Source organism: Cryptomeria japonica, unplaced genomic scaffold (genome assembly GCF_030272615.1).
Source record: "Cryptomeria japonica unplaced genomic scaffold, Sugi_1.0 HiC_scaffold_503, whole genome shotgun sequence".
NCBI classification, from domain to species: Eukaryota; Viridiplantae; Streptophyta; class Pinopsida; order Cupressales; family Cupressaceae; genus Cryptomeria; species Cryptomeria japonica.
Genome location: NW_026729319.1, coordinates 35,001 through 50,000, shown reverse-complemented (window position 1 = coordinate 50,000; position 15,000 = coordinate 35,001). Strand labels below are relative to the sequence as shown.

The window sequence follows — 15,000 nt, the reverse complement described above, 5'->3', positions numbered from 1 at the left end:
CGTTGAAGGCAGGAAGCCTGGACGAAAGAGGCTACGAGGTCACCTCGAAGCGGTCTAAGAATCGGGCGCACTTGGGGCGACTACCAGTGCCAACCCCTTATCCCGCGGTGCGTCCGACACACAGAAATTTCCAAGGCGGCCAAGGAGCCTCCCCGCATAGCAATCGGGGTGTGAGGTTACGGATGCAGCATTGATAGCAATCGAGGTGTGAGGCGAAGGATGCAGAAGTGAGAGCCGAGGGATGTAGCAGAGATAGCAATCGGGGTGTGTGATGCAGAAGAGATAGCAATCGAGGTGTGCGGTGGGAAGGGCCCAGCAGCCAGAATGCATGAAGCGACGGATGAAGCAGTGATGACAACCGGGCTGTGAGGAGAGGAGGGATGCAGCCAAGAAAGCAATCAGGGCTCGAGGCAAGGGATGCATCAAGGATAGCAATCATGTTGTGAGGCGAGATTCCAAAGGCTAAACGTGAGAGGCTGCAGGGTCGACTCAGAGAGGTCTATGCATGTGAGAGGCTGAAAGCAAGGTCGACTCGGAGCGGTCTATGCATCGGGCGCGCTTGGGGCGACTACCAGTGCCAACCCCTTATCCCGCGACGCGTCCGACAAAGAGAACGTTCCAAGGCGGCAGAGGAGGTTACCAGCCGAAGGATGCAGTAGCAATAACAGGTATAGTTCCGCGGCGGCCGAGAAGACTCACCGCATAGGAATCGGGATGCGAGGCGAGGGATGCGGCGGGAAGGCCCCGACGGCTAAACGGAAGAGGCTGCAGGGCCGCCTCGGAATGGTCCAAGCATCGGATGCGATTGGGACGACTACCAGTGCCAACCCCTTATCCCGCGATGCGTCCGATACACAGATAGTTCCAAGGCGGCCGAGGAGCCTCACCGCATATCAATCGGGGTGCGAGGCGAGGGATGGGGCGGGAAGGCCCCAACGGCTAGACGGAAGAGGCTTCAGGGCCACCTCGGAATGGTCCAAGCATCGGACGCGCTTGGGGCGACTGCCAGTGCCAACCCCTTATCCCGCGATGCGTCCGATACACAGATGGTTCCAAGGCGGCCGAGGAGCCTCACCGCATAGCAATCGGGGGTGCGAGGCGAGGGATGGGGCGGGAAGGCCCCAACGGCTAGACGGAAGAGGCTTCAGGGCCGCCTAGGAATGGTCCAAGCATCGGACACGCTTGGGGCGACTACCAGTGACAGCCCCCTATCCCGCGATGCGTCCGATACGAAGATGGTTCCAAGGCGGCCGAGGAGCCTCACCGCATAGCAATCGGGGTGCGAGGTGGGGGATGCGGCGAGATGGCCCCAACGGCTAGACGGAAGAGGCCACAGGGCCGCGTCGGAATAGTCCAAGCATCGGACGCGCTTGGGGCGACTACCAGTGACAACCCCTTATCCCGCGATGCGTCCGATACGAAGATAGTTCCAAGGCGGCCGAGGAGCCTCACCGCATAGCAATCGGGGTGCGAGGTGGGGGATGCGGCGAGATGGCCCCAACGGCTAGACGGAAGAGGCTGCAGGGCCGCCTCGGAATAGTCCAAGCATCGGACGCGCTTGGGGCCACTACCAGTGACAACCCCTTATCCCGCGATGCGTCCGATACGAAGATAGTTCCAAGGCGGCCGAAGAGCCTCACCGCATAGCAATCGGGGTGCGAGGTGGGGGATGCGGCGAGATGGCCCCAACGGCTAGACGGAAGAGGCCACAGGGCCGCCTCGGAATAGTCCAAGCATCGGACGCGCTTGGGGCGACTACCAGTGACAACCCCTTATCCCGCGATGCGTCCGATACGAAGATAGTTCCCAGGCGGCCGAGGAGCCTCACCGCATAGCAATCGGGGTGCGAGGCGAGGGATGCGGCGAGATGGCCCCAAAGGCTAGACGGAAGAGGCTGCAGGGCTGCCTCGGAATAGTCCAAGCATCGGACGCGCTTGGGGCGACTACCACTGCCAACCCCTTATCCCGCGATGCGTCCAATACACAGATAGTTCCGAGGCGGCCGAGGAGGTGGGGGATGCAGCGAGATGGCCCCAACGGCTAGACGGAAGAGGCTGCAGGGCCGCCTCGGAATAGTCCAAGCATCGGACGCGCTTGGGGCGACTACCAGTGACAACCCCTTATCCCGCGATGCGTCCGATACACAGATAGTTCCGAGGCGGCCAAGGAGCCTCACCGCATAGCAATCGTGGTGCGAGGTGGGGGATGCGGCGAGATGGCCCCAACGGCTAGACGGAAGAGGCTGCAGGGCCGCCTCGGAATGGTCCAAGCATCGGATGCGCTTGGGGCGACTACCACTGCCAACCCCTTATCCCGCGATGCGTCCGATACACAGATAGTTCCAAGGCGGCCGAGGAGCCTCACAGCATAGCAATCGGGGTGCGAGGCGAGGGATGCGGCGAGAAAGCCCCAACGGCTAGAGGGAAGAGGCTTCAGGTCCGCCTCGGAATGGTCCAAGCATCGGACGCGCTTGGGGCGACTACCAGTGACAACCCCTTATCCCGCGACGCGTCCGATACACAGATAGTTCCAAGGCGGCCGAGGAGCCTCACCGCATAGCAATCGGGGTGCGAGGCGAGGGATGCGGCGAGAAGGACCCAACGGCTACACGGAAGAGGCTTCGGGGCCGCCTCGGAATGGTCCAAGCATCGGACGCGCTTGGGGCGACTACCAGTGACAACCCCTTATCCCGCGACGCGTCCGATACACAGATAGTTCCAAGGCGGCCGAGGAGCCTCACCGCATAGCAATCGGGGTGCGAGGCGAGGGATGCGGCGAGAAGGACCCAACGGCTACACGGAAGAGGCTTCGGGGCCGCCTCGGAATGGTCCAAGCATCGGACGCGCTTGGGGCGACTACCAGTGACAACCCCTTATCCCGCGACGCGTCCGATACACAGATAGTTCCAAGGCGGCCGAGGAGCCTCACCGCATAGCAATCGGGGTGCGAGGCGAGGGATGCGGCGAGAAGGACCCAACGGCTAGACGGAAGAGGCTTCGGGTCCGCCTCGGAATGGTCCAAGCATCGGACGCGCTTGGGGCGACTACCAGTGACAACCCCTTATCCCGCGACGCGTCCGATACACAGATAGTTCCAAGGCGGCCGAGGAGCCTCACCGCATAGCAATCGGGGTGCGAGGCGAGGGATGCGGCGAGAAGGACCCAACGGCTAGACGGAAGAGGCTTCGGGTCCGCCTCGGAATGGTCCAAGCATCGGACGCGCTTGGGGCGACTACCAGTGACAACCCCTTATCCCGCGACGCGTCCGATACACAGATAGTTCCAAGGCGGCCGAGGAGCCTCACCGCATAGCAATCGGGGTGCGAGGCGAGGGATGCGGCGAGAAGGACCCAACGGCTAGACGGAAGAGGCTTCGGGTCCGCCTCGGAATGGTCCAAGCATCGGACGCGCTTGGGGCGACTACCAGTGACAACCCCTTATCCCGCGACGCGTCCGATACACAGATAGTTCCGAGGCGGCCGAGGAGCCTCACCGCATAGCAATCGGGGTGCGAGGCGAAGGATGCGGCGAGAAGGACCCAACGGCTAGACGGAAGAGGCTTCGGGTCCGCCTCGGAATGGTCCAAGCATCGGACGCGCTTGGGGCGACTACCAGTGACAACCCCTTATCCCGCGACGCGTCCGATACACAGATAGTTCCAAGGCGGCCGAGGAGCCTCACCGCATAGCAATCGGGGTGCGAGGCGAGGGATGCGGCGAGAAGGACCCAACGGCTAGACGGAAGAGGCTTCAGGGCCGCCTCGGAATGGTCCAAGCATCGAACGCGCTTGGGGCGACTACCAGTGACAACCCCTTATCCCGCGACGCGTCCGATACACAGATAGTTCCGAGGCGGCCGAGGAGCCTCACCGCATAGCAATCGGGGTGCGAGGCGAGGGATGCGGCGAGAAGGACCCAACGGCTAGACGGAAGAGGCTTCAGGGCCGCCTCGGAATGGTCCAAGCATCGGACGCGCTTGGGGCGACTACCAGTGACAACCCCTTATCCCGCGACGCGTCCGATACACAGATAGTTCCGAGGCGGCCGAGGAGCCTCACCGCATAGCAATCGGGGTGCGAGGCGAGGGATGCGGCGAGAAGGACCCAACGGCTAGACGGAAGAGGCTTCAGGGCCGCCTCGGAATGGTCCAAGCATCGGACGCGCTTGGGGCGACTACCAATGACAACCCCTTATCCCGCGACGCGTCCGATACACAGATAGTTCCGAGGCGGCCGAGGAGCCTCACCGCATAGCAATCGGGGTGCGAGGCGAGGGATGCGGCGAGAAGGACCCAACGGCTAGACGGAAGAGGCTTCAGGGCCGCCTCGGAATGGTCCAAGCATCGGACGCGCTTGGGGCGACTACCAGTGACAACCCCTTATCCCGCGACGCGTCCGATACACAGATAGTTCCGAGGCGGCCGAGGAGCCTCACCGCATAGCAATCGGGGTGCGAGGCGAGGGATGCGGCGAGAAGGACCCAACGGCTAGACGGAAGAGGCTTCAGGGCCGCCTCGGAATGGTCCAAGCATCGGACGCGCTTGGGGCGACTACCGTTGCCAACCCCTTATCCCGCGATGCGTCTGATACACAGATAGTTCCGAGGCGGCCGAGGAGCCTCACCGCATAGCAATCGGGTTGCGAGGCAGATTATTGGGAAGGGAACCCCCTGGGATGCGGCTCAAGCAGTGCCCAAAGGGACTGGAATGCGGAATCACATCGAGAGACCCAAATGCTATACGAGGGCTCAAATCGAATTATCGATTTGGCCACGACATGGACGCATCGGAACGACTACCTTTGCCGAACCACTCGCAATTGCATCCATACCGAAACCAATAGACATTTCCGTTAGAGCCCTCGCATAGCATTCGGGAATCTCGCATGCCCCTCTAAATCGACCAATGCTGGCGCTCAATGAAAATCCGAGCGCTACCACCGTTCGAGCGCCAGCATTGGTCGAGTTAGAGGGGCACGGGGGAGAATGCTCCAGTCAACACCTCCCCTATATAAGTTATTTGTCCGATTCTCGCACAACCGTAGTCTGCCTCGTCGAATCAAACAACGGTCCCAGATTCCGACTTCCGTTCCGTAGAGACCCAAAAGCTAGATGGAGGCTCGCAAGAAAGAGAGTCGGCGCATAGCAATCGGGTTTCTCGAACGTTTAGGGACCGAGCTCACTTGCGGATAGGGCAAAATCCGCCAAGCAACCCAAAAGCTAGACGGGGGCTCGAATCGAATCGCCTAGGCGGCCACAACAACGACGTGTTGGATCGACTACCAGTGCCAAACCATTCAGCAAGACTAGTCTGTGTCGAGGCCGGATAGAGATTCTCAGAGAGCGCCCGCATAGCATTTAGGAGACCTGCCGCGTCCCTCACACTCGACAAATGGTGGTGCACGTTTATAAATCCGAGCGATCCCAACCCTTTCAAGCACCAACATCGGTCGAGATAGAGGGGCACGGAGGGGGCTGCGTGAGACAACACAGTCCCCTATATAAGTTATTTGTCCGATTCTCACACATCCGAAGAATGGTCATCAAATCGGACAACAGCCCAAACTTCCGACTTCCGTCCCAGAAAGCCCAAGAGCTATCTAAAACGTTCATGGCCGGAACTCGATCGCGGCTATACCAGTCCGCCAAGCAACCCAAAAGCTAGACTGGAGCTCTAGTCGAATCACCTCTGTGGCCATTGCAAGGACGTGTTGGAGCGACTACCATTGCCGAACCATTCCGCAGGTCGAGTCCATACCAAGGCCGCATAGAGATTCACGATGAGCTCCTGCATAGCAATCAGGAGACTTGCCGTGTCCATCACAATCGATAAATCCTGGTGCAAGATTTTTGCATCCGAGCGCTCCAACCAGTCGAGCACCAGCATCAATCGACATAAACGGGCACGGGGGGAGGATGCTCGAGAACACTACCTCCCCTATATAAGTTATTTGTCCGATTCTCAAGCAGCCGAAGTCTGGTCATCGAATCGGGTCAAAGACCACAACTTCCGACTTTACCCACAATGCAAGTCATCGAATCGAACATCGGCCCCCGAGTCGGACTCCATGCGTATGTCAGGTCATCGGACCCAAATTCCGCCTTCCTGCGCATGGCGGGCCATCAATATCAACTCGGTCATCGGACCCAAACTCCGCCTTTTTGCGTATGGCACGCCTTCAAATCGGTCATCGGACCCAAATTCCGCCTTCCTGTGCATGGCGGGCCATCAACATCAACTCGGTCATCGGACCCAAATTCCGCCTTTCTGCGCATGGCACGCCATCAACTCGGTCATCGGACCCAAATTCCGCCTTCCTGCGCATGGCAGGTCATCGGACACAAATTCAGACCTCGCCAATATGCCTACGTATCGAATCGGTCATCGGACCCAACTTCCGACTTCATCCATACTGTAGGGTCTTTGAGGTTGGCGCGGTGCGCTCAACCCAGGGAGTCGACCCATCGAAGCATACACCTCCCCTATATAAGCTATTTGTCCGATTCCCACACCTGTGTAGTTTGCACCTCTGACCAGGACATCGACCCCAACTTCCGAACTCGACTGCAACGACGGCACCAGCGCCTTGGTGCGCACCTTGCGACGCACAGTCCCAACATTCGCCTTCCTGCACATGGCAGGTCATCGGACCCAAATTCCGACCTCGCGAGTATGCCTACATATCGAATCGGTCATCGGACCCAACTTCCGACTTCATCCATACCGTAGGGTCTTTGAGGTTGGCGCGGTGCGCTCAACCCGGGGAGTCGACCCAACGAAGCATACACCTCCCCTATATAAGCTATTTGTCCGATTCCCACACCTGTGTAGTTTGCACCTCCGATCAAGACATCGACCCCAACTTCCGAACTCGCCTCCAACGACCGAACCAGCGCCTTGGTGCGCACCTTGCAACGCACAGTGCCAACATTCGCCTTCCTGCACGTGGCAGGTCATCGGACCCAAATTCCGACCTCGCGAGTATGCCTACATATCGAATCGGTCATCGGACCCAACTTCCGACTTCATCCATACCGTAGGGTCTTTGAGGTTGGCGCGGTGCGCTCAACCCGGGGAGTCGACCCAACGAAGCATACACCTCCCCTATATAAGCTATTTGTCCGATTCCCACACCTGTGTAGCTTGCACCTCCGATCAGGACATCGACCCCAACTTCCGAACTCGACTAAAAAGACCGCACCAGCGCCTTGGTGTGCACCTTGCAACGCACAGTGTCAACATTCGCCTTCCTGCACATGGCAGGTCATCGGACCCAAATTCCGACCTCATGAGCATACCTACTAATCGAATTGGTCATCGGACCCAACTTCCGACTTCATCCATACCGTAGGGTCTTTGAGGTTGGCGCGGTGCGCTCAACCTGGGGAGTCGACCCATCGAAGCATACACCTCCCCTATATAAGCTATTTGTCCGATTCCGACACCTGTGTAGTTTGCACCTCCGCTCAGGACATCGACCCCAACTTCCGAACTCGCCTGCAACGACCGAACCAGCGCCTTGGTGCGCACCAAAAGTGCGCACTTTTGGAGGGCACTTTTGTGCGCTCCAAAGGTGCGCACTTTTGGAGGGCACTTTTCTGCGCTCCAAAGGTGCGCACTTTTGGAGGGCACTTTTTGGAGGGCACTTTTCTGCGCTCCAAAGGTGCGCACTTTTGGAGGGCACTTTTTGGAGGGCACTTTTCTGCGCTCCAAAGGTGCGCACTTTTGGAGGGCACTTTTTGGAGGGCACTTTTCTGCGCTCCAAAGGTGCGCACTTTTGGAGGGCACTTTTTGGAGGGCACTTTTCTGCGCTCCAAAGGTGCGCACTTTTGGAGGGCACTTTTTGGAGGGCACTTTTCTGCGCTCCAAAGGTGCGCACTTTTGGAGGGCACTTTTCTGCGCTCCAAAGGTGCGCACTTTTGGAGGGCACTTTTTGGAGGGCACTTTTCTGCGCTCCAAAGGTGCGCACTTTTGGAGGGCACTTTTCTGCGCTCCAAAGGTGCGCACTTTTGGAGGGCACTTTTTGGAGGGCACTTTTCTGCGCTCCAAAGGTGCGCACTTTTGGAGGGCACTTTTGTGCACTCCAAAGGTGCGCACTTTTGGAGGGCACTTTTCCTGTGCTCCAAAGGTGCACACCTAGGTGAGCACCTTCGACCACACCTTGTAGCACACCAAACTCTGACTTTCGACTTCATCCGCAATGCAGGGTCTTTGAGGTTGGCGCAATGCGCACAACCAGGGGAGTCGACCCATCAAACCCAACACCTCCCCTATATAAGCTATTTGTCTGATTCTCATACATGCGTAGCCTGCAGGAGCAATTAGGACATCGACCCCAACTTTCGGCTTCTAAACGAAAACAAGGTCTTTGAGGTTGGTGTAATGCGAACAACTAGGGGAGTCAACCCATCAAACCCAACACCTCCCCTATATAAGCTATTTGTCTGATTCTCATACATGTGTAGTCTACAGGAGCAATTAGGACATCGACCCCAACTTTTGACTTCTTAACGAAAACAAGGTCTTTGAGGTTGACGTAATGCGCACAACCAGGGGAGTCGACCCATCAAACCCAACACCTCCCCTATATAAGCTATTTGTCCGATTCTCATACATGTGTAGCCTGCAGGAGCCATTAGGACATTGACCCCAACTTTTGACTTCTTAACGAAAACAAGGTCTTTGAGGTTGGCGTAATGCGCACAACCAAGGGAGTTGACCCATCAAACCCAACACCTCCCCTATATAAGCTATTTGTCTGATTCTCATACATGTGTAGCCTGCAACAACGATTAGGACATCCACCCCAACTTCTGAATTCGTCTGCGTTGACCGCACCAAAGGTGCACGCCTTGGTGCTCACCAAAATCCGACTTCCGACTTCTTCTGCTATGTGGGGTCTTTGAGGTTGGCGCAGTGCGCACAACCAGGGGAGTCAACCCACCGAATGCAACACCTCCCCTATATAAGCTATTTGTCTGATTCTCATACATGCGTAGACTGCAGCAATGATTAGGACATCCACCCCAACTTTTGACTTCTTAAACAAGACAGGGTCTTTGAAGTTGGTGCAGTGCACACAACCAGGGGAGTCGACCCATCAAACGCAACACCTCCCCTATATAAAGCTATTTGTCCGATTCTCATACGTGTAGTCTGCAGCAGCGATTAGGACATCGACCCCAACTTCCGAATTCGTTTGCATTGACCGCACCAAAGGTGCACGCCTTGGTGTGCACCCTGGAGTGCACTTTGGTGCTCACCTCGGTGCACACTTTGGTGTGCACCTCGGTGTGCACCAAAGGTGCGCACCTTGGAGCGCACCAAAGGTGTACACTTTGGAGCGCACCACATAGGGTCTTTGAGAGGTTGGCGCAGTGCGCACACCAAGGTGGGTGTTGAGGTGCGTGCCGAGGTGGGTGGGTGCTAGGGTGCGCTCCATGGTGGGTGCCAGGGTGGGTGCGTGCTAGGGTGGATTCCAAAGAGGGTCATAGGGTGGGTGCCAAGGTGGGTTGGTGATATAGTGGGTTCAAAGGTGGGTACTAGGGTGGGTTCCAAGGTGGGTCACAAGTTGGGTGCCAGGATGCGTGGGTGTTAGGTTGGGTGCCAAGGTGGGCTCCTGCGTGGGTGGGTGCTAGGGTGGGTTTCAAGGTGGACGCGAGGGCGGGTGCCAAGGTGGGTAACAAGTTGGGTGTTAGGATGGGTGAGTGCTAGAGTGGGTGCCAAGGTGGGTGGGTGCTAAGGTGGATGCCAAGGTGGTTCACAGGGTGGGTGGGTTCTAGGGTGAGTTCCAAGGTGGGTCACAGGTTCAGTGCTAGGGTGGGTGTCAAGGCGGGTGTCGAGGTGCCTGGGTGCTAGGGTGTGGATGCCAATGTGGGTCATAGGGTGGGTACTAGGGTGGGCTGCAATGTGGGTGCCAAGGTGGGTAACATGCTCGGTGGGTTCTAAATTGGGTGCCAGGGTGGGTGTGCACCCACCTTGCCCGAGGTGGGTGCCAAGGTGCCAGTGTGGGTGGGTGCTAAGGTGGATGCCAAGGTGGGTGAGAAGGTGGGTGATAGGTTGAGTGGTAGGATGGGTGGGTGCCAAGATGGGTCACAGGGTGGGTGCAAGGGTGGGTAGGTGCTAGGGTTGGTGTCAGGGTGGGTGGGTGCTAGGTTGGGTTCCAAGGTGGGTGCGAGGGTGAGTGTCAAGGTGGGTCACAGGTTAGGTGCTAGGATGGGTGAGTGCTAGGGTGCAAAGGTGCCAGGGTGGGTGCTAGGATGGGTCGATGCTAGGGTGAGTGGCAAGGTGGGTCCACAAGTGTCAAGGTGGGTGCCGAGGTGGGTGCCAAGTCGGCGACTGCTATGGTGGATGCCAAGGTGGGTCACGGGGTGGGTGCCAAGTTGCTAGGTTGGGTTCCAAGGTGGGTGCCAACGTGGGTGCTAGGGTGCGTGGGTTAAAGGGTGTGTCACAACGTGGGTGCCAGGATGGGTGCGCACCCACACTGGCCAAGACGGGTGCGGGTGCAAGGTTGGGTTCCAAGCCCGGTCACAGGCTGGGTGCTAGGATGGGTGGGTGCCAAGGTGGGCACCAGGGTGGGTGCACCCACCCTGGCCAAGGTGGGTCACGGGGTGGGTCCTAGGGTGGGTAACGGGGTGGGTACTAAGGTGCGTGCCAAGGTGGGTCATAGGGTGGGTGCCAAGGTGGGCACCAGGGTGGGTGTGCACCAACCCTAGCCAGGGTAGGTCACGGGGTGGTTGTCGGGGTGGGCGTCAAGGAGCCAAGGTGGGTGGCAAGTAGCCAAGTTGCGTGCCAAGGTGGGTGTCGGGGTGGGTGCCAAGGATCCAAGGTGGGTGCCAAGGAACCAAGGTGGGTGTCTGGGTGGGTGCCGAGGTGGGAGCCAGGGTGGGTCCCAAGGTGAGTGCAAAGGTGGGTGCCAGGGTCAAGGTGAGTGCCAATGTGGGTTCCAAGGTGCCAGGGTCAGGGTGAGTGCCAATGTGGGTTCAAAGGTGCTAAGTTGGGTGCGAGGTTGGGTGCGAGGGTGGGTGGGTGCCAAGGTGTGCTAGGTGGAAGCCCGGGTGGGTCGGCATCCCATGGGTGTCGAGTTGGGTGCCTGATGGGTGCTTCTTGTCAAGTTTTAGTCGTCGGGACTCATTTCGAGCCTTAGAGGTCGTTTCTTGTCCGGTTGCCCTGTCTTCGACCTGGGAACCCAATTTTGGTCCTCGGGTCCCATTTTTTTTTGTCTCGCATCCCACTTTTGGCCTGTGGCCTTTTCGGGGTCGATTCTCGTTTTGGGCATCAGAGCATGTTTCTTCTCCTAAAACCCAATATTTGTTTATTAAGTCTCGGAACACATTTTTGTTCTCGTGGACCCATCATGGGTCTTGGAACGCATTTGTGGTCCTTGGGTCCCATTTTGCATCCCGAAACTTGTGTTTTGGTGCTTGATCCCTATTTTGGGTGCCCACCTTGCACCAAGTGCGCACCCGGGGCAAACCGAGCGCCTTGGTGCACCGGGGCAAGATCGAGCGTGCACCCGAGGCGCCCCGAACATGCACCAAGGTGCACTCGGCCCACATGTGAGCGCAGGTCGTTGCGCCCGAGGTGGTGTGTGGGCACCGCGTTGCAGACGGGACACTGCACGCACACGACGCCCCCTCCAGGTGCACGCACGTAGGCCGGGCCGGGTGCACACCCGACGCCCTAGCAAGGTGCGCGCACCCGGGCAGGGCTCACACTTGGCGAACGGGGCGCACTTCGCGAGGGAGGGTGTGCACCTCGACGGGGGTGGGTGGCCGGGGTGGATTCGCACGTGGGTCGCGGTTTGCTAAGTACACACTGCGACAAGCTCATAACGGGTGCGATCATACCAGCATTAGTGCACCAGATCCCATCAGAACTCCGCAGTTAAGCGCGCTTGGGCCGGAGTAGTACTGGGATGGGTGACCTCCCGGGAAGTCCCGGTGTTGCACCCTTTTTTAGTTTTTCGCCGGGCGTCGCAATGCTATTTGAATAAACCTTTTGCCCGTTTGCGTTCTCGTCGGGGCCGGGCCGGGCCGGGGTGCGCTGCCCGCACTACCGCGCGCGCGGGGGCGACACCGAGCGCGCACCCGAGGCGCCCCGAGCACACAGGCCACGGTGCAACCCGGGCGTTGTGCGCGCACCCCGGTGCGCCCGAGGTGCTGCGCGCGCACCCAGGTGAAATCGGTGTGCACCTCGGCCAGTGCGCGCTCGGTCGAGTCGCGCACGTTGGCCAAGGTGCACGGTGATGTTTCTTACTCTAAGGTTCCGCACCAGACGCCCGGGACAGGTGAGCGAAGCTGGGCGGGGCCGGGTGCGCGGCCGGGGCAGGTGCACGCAGCTGGAGAGAGCTTTGGAGCACACTTCGGAGCGCACCAATGATGCGCTCCATTCAAAAGTTTCCTGAAAAGGCAAAAAAAGTTGAGATTATAGAATTTCCCACTTGAGAGATTGTAAAAAAAAAAAATTTAAAATGAAGGAAACGCGGGTGCCAAGGTGTGCGCAGCCCAGCCAAGGTGTGCGCACCAAGGCGCCCACCCTGGCGAAGGTGCACGCAAGGTGCGCACCCGAGGCAAACCGGACAATTAACCCAACTTTCGACTTCGCGCGCACCTTGGAGCGCACTTCGGAGCGCTCCTTGGTGCGCACCAATCTTGGGCACCTCGGAGTGCACCATGGCGCCCACCAAGGTGCGCACCCGGGGCAAACCGAGCTCCGACTTCGTGCGCACCTTGGAGCGCACGAAAGGTGCGCACCATGGCGCCCACCAAGGTGCGCAGCCCAGCCAAGGCGTGCGCATCAAGGTGCGCACCCTGGCGAAGGTGCGCACCCGGGGCAAACCGAGCTCCGACTTCGTGCGCACCTTGGAGCGCACAAAAGGTGCGCAACCCAGCCAAGGTGTGCGCACCCCGGTCAAACCGAGCTCCGAATCGTGCGCACCAGAGGTGCACGCCATCGTGCGCACCTTGGAGCACACTTCGGAGCCCTCCTTGGTGCGCGCCGATGTTGCGCACCTCGGAGCGCACCCGGGGAAAACAATGCAATTAACCCGACTTTCGACTTCGTGGGCACCTCGGAGCGCTCTCGGGTTCGCACCTCGGAGCACACCGAGGTGCGCACCTTTGATGCGCTGCCTTCACCAATTTCCAGAAAAGGCAAGAAAACATTGAGAAGGTGTGCGCACCGAGGTGCCCACCCTGGCGAAGGTGCACGCGAGGTGCGCACCCGGGGCAAACCGGGCTCCGACTTCGTGCACGCCGCACCTTGGAGCACACTTCGGAGCGCTCCTTGGTGCGCACCAGGGCGCGCAACCCAGCCGAGGTGCCCACCCCGGCGAAGGTGCACGCGAGGTGCGCACCCGGGGCAAACCGGGCTCCGACTTCGTGCACGCCATGGTGCCCACCGCGGCGAAGGTGCACGCGAGGTGCGCACCCGGGGCAAACCGGGCTCCGACTTCGTGCACGCCGCACCTTGGAGCACACTTCGGAGCGCTCCTTGGTGCGCACCATGGTGCCCACCAGGGCGCGCAACCCCGCCGAAGGTGCACGCGAGGTGCGCACCCGGGGCAAACCGGGCTCCGACTTCGTGCACGCCGCACCTTGGAGCACACTTCGGAGCGCTCCTTGGTGCGCACCATGGTGCCCACCAGGGCGCGCAACCCCGCCGAAGGTGCACGCGAGGTGCGCACCCGGGGCAAACCGGGCTCCGACTTCGTGCACGCCATGGTGCGCACCGCGGCGAAGGTGCGCACCCGGGGCAAACCGGGCTCCGACTTCGTGCACGCCGCACCTTGGAGCACACTTCGGAGCGCTCCTTGGTGCGCACCAGGGCGCGCAACCCAGCCGAGGTGCCCACCCCGGCGAAGGTGCACGCGAGGTGCGTACCCGGGGCAAACCGGGCTCCGACTTCGTGCACGCCGCACCTTGGAGCACACTTCGGAGCGCTCCTTGGTGCGCACCATGGTGCCCACCAGGCCGCGCAACCCAGCCAAGGTGTGCGCACCAAGGTGCACGCGAGGTGCGCACCCGGGGCAAACCGGGGTCCGACTTCGTGCACGCCGCACCTTGGAGCACACATCGGGGCGCTCCCGGGTTCGCACCGGCGTTGCGCACCGTGGTGGGCACCTCGGAGCACACCAAGGTGGGCAGCGAGGTGCGCACCTTTGATGCGATGCCTTCACTAATTTCCATAAAAGGCAAAAAAAAAACGAGATTTTAAAATTTCCGTTTTGAAAGATAGTGAGAAAAAGGGAATGCTGGTGCCATCTTGAGCCCGCCCTGGTGCGCAGCCCAGCCAAGGTGTGCGCACCAAGGTGCCCACCCTGGCGAAGGTGCGCGCCCGGGCAATTAACCCAACTTCCAACTTCGCGCGCGCCAGGGTGGGAGCGCACCCAACAACCGGGCCTGGGAAGAGCCAATGCGAGAAACCCCACCAAACGCTCTGACAAAAAAAGAGGGGGCGCTCCAGTAACCCCGCTTCGGAGCGCACCCTGGGCAAACCCAGCCAAGGTGCCCACCCCGGCCAAGGTGCAGGCGAGGTGCGCACCCGGGGCAAACCGGGCTCCGACAACGTGCACGCCGCACCTTGGAGCACACTTCGTAGCGCTCCCGGGTGCGCACCTCAGAGCACACCAAGGTGGGCAGCGAGGTGCGCACCTTTGATGCGCTGCCTTCACTAATTTCCAGAAAAGGCAAAAAAAAAAGGAGATTTTAAAATTTCCGTTTTGAAAGATAGTGAAAAAAACGGAACGCGCGTGCCATCTTGAGCCCGCCCTGGTGCGCAGCCCAGGTAAGGTGCCCACCCTGGCAAAGGTGCGCACCCGGGCAATTAACCCTACTTCCGACTTCGTGCGCGCCAGGGTGGCAACCGGGCCTCGGAAGAGCCAATGCGAGAAACCCCACCAAACGCTCCGACAAAAAAAGAGGCGGCGCTCCAATAACCCCGCTTCGGAGCGCAGCCGGGGCAAACCCAGCCAAGGTGCCCACCCCGACGAAGGTGCACGCGA

The 15,000-nt window shown here is 59.8% G+C and overlaps 1 non-coding gene across 1 annotated transcript; it reads left to right on the top strand.

Moving 5' to 3' along the window:
* The first annotated feature begins 11,831 nt into the window (after window positions 1-11,831).
* Window positions 11,832-11,950, top strand: LOC131872001 (5S ribosomal RNA). The gene has a single exon (XR_009370186.1). It is a non-coding gene; the product is annotated as a 5S ribosomal RNA (ribosomal RNA).
* The last annotated feature ends 3,050 nt before the right edge of the window (window positions 11,951-15,000 follow it).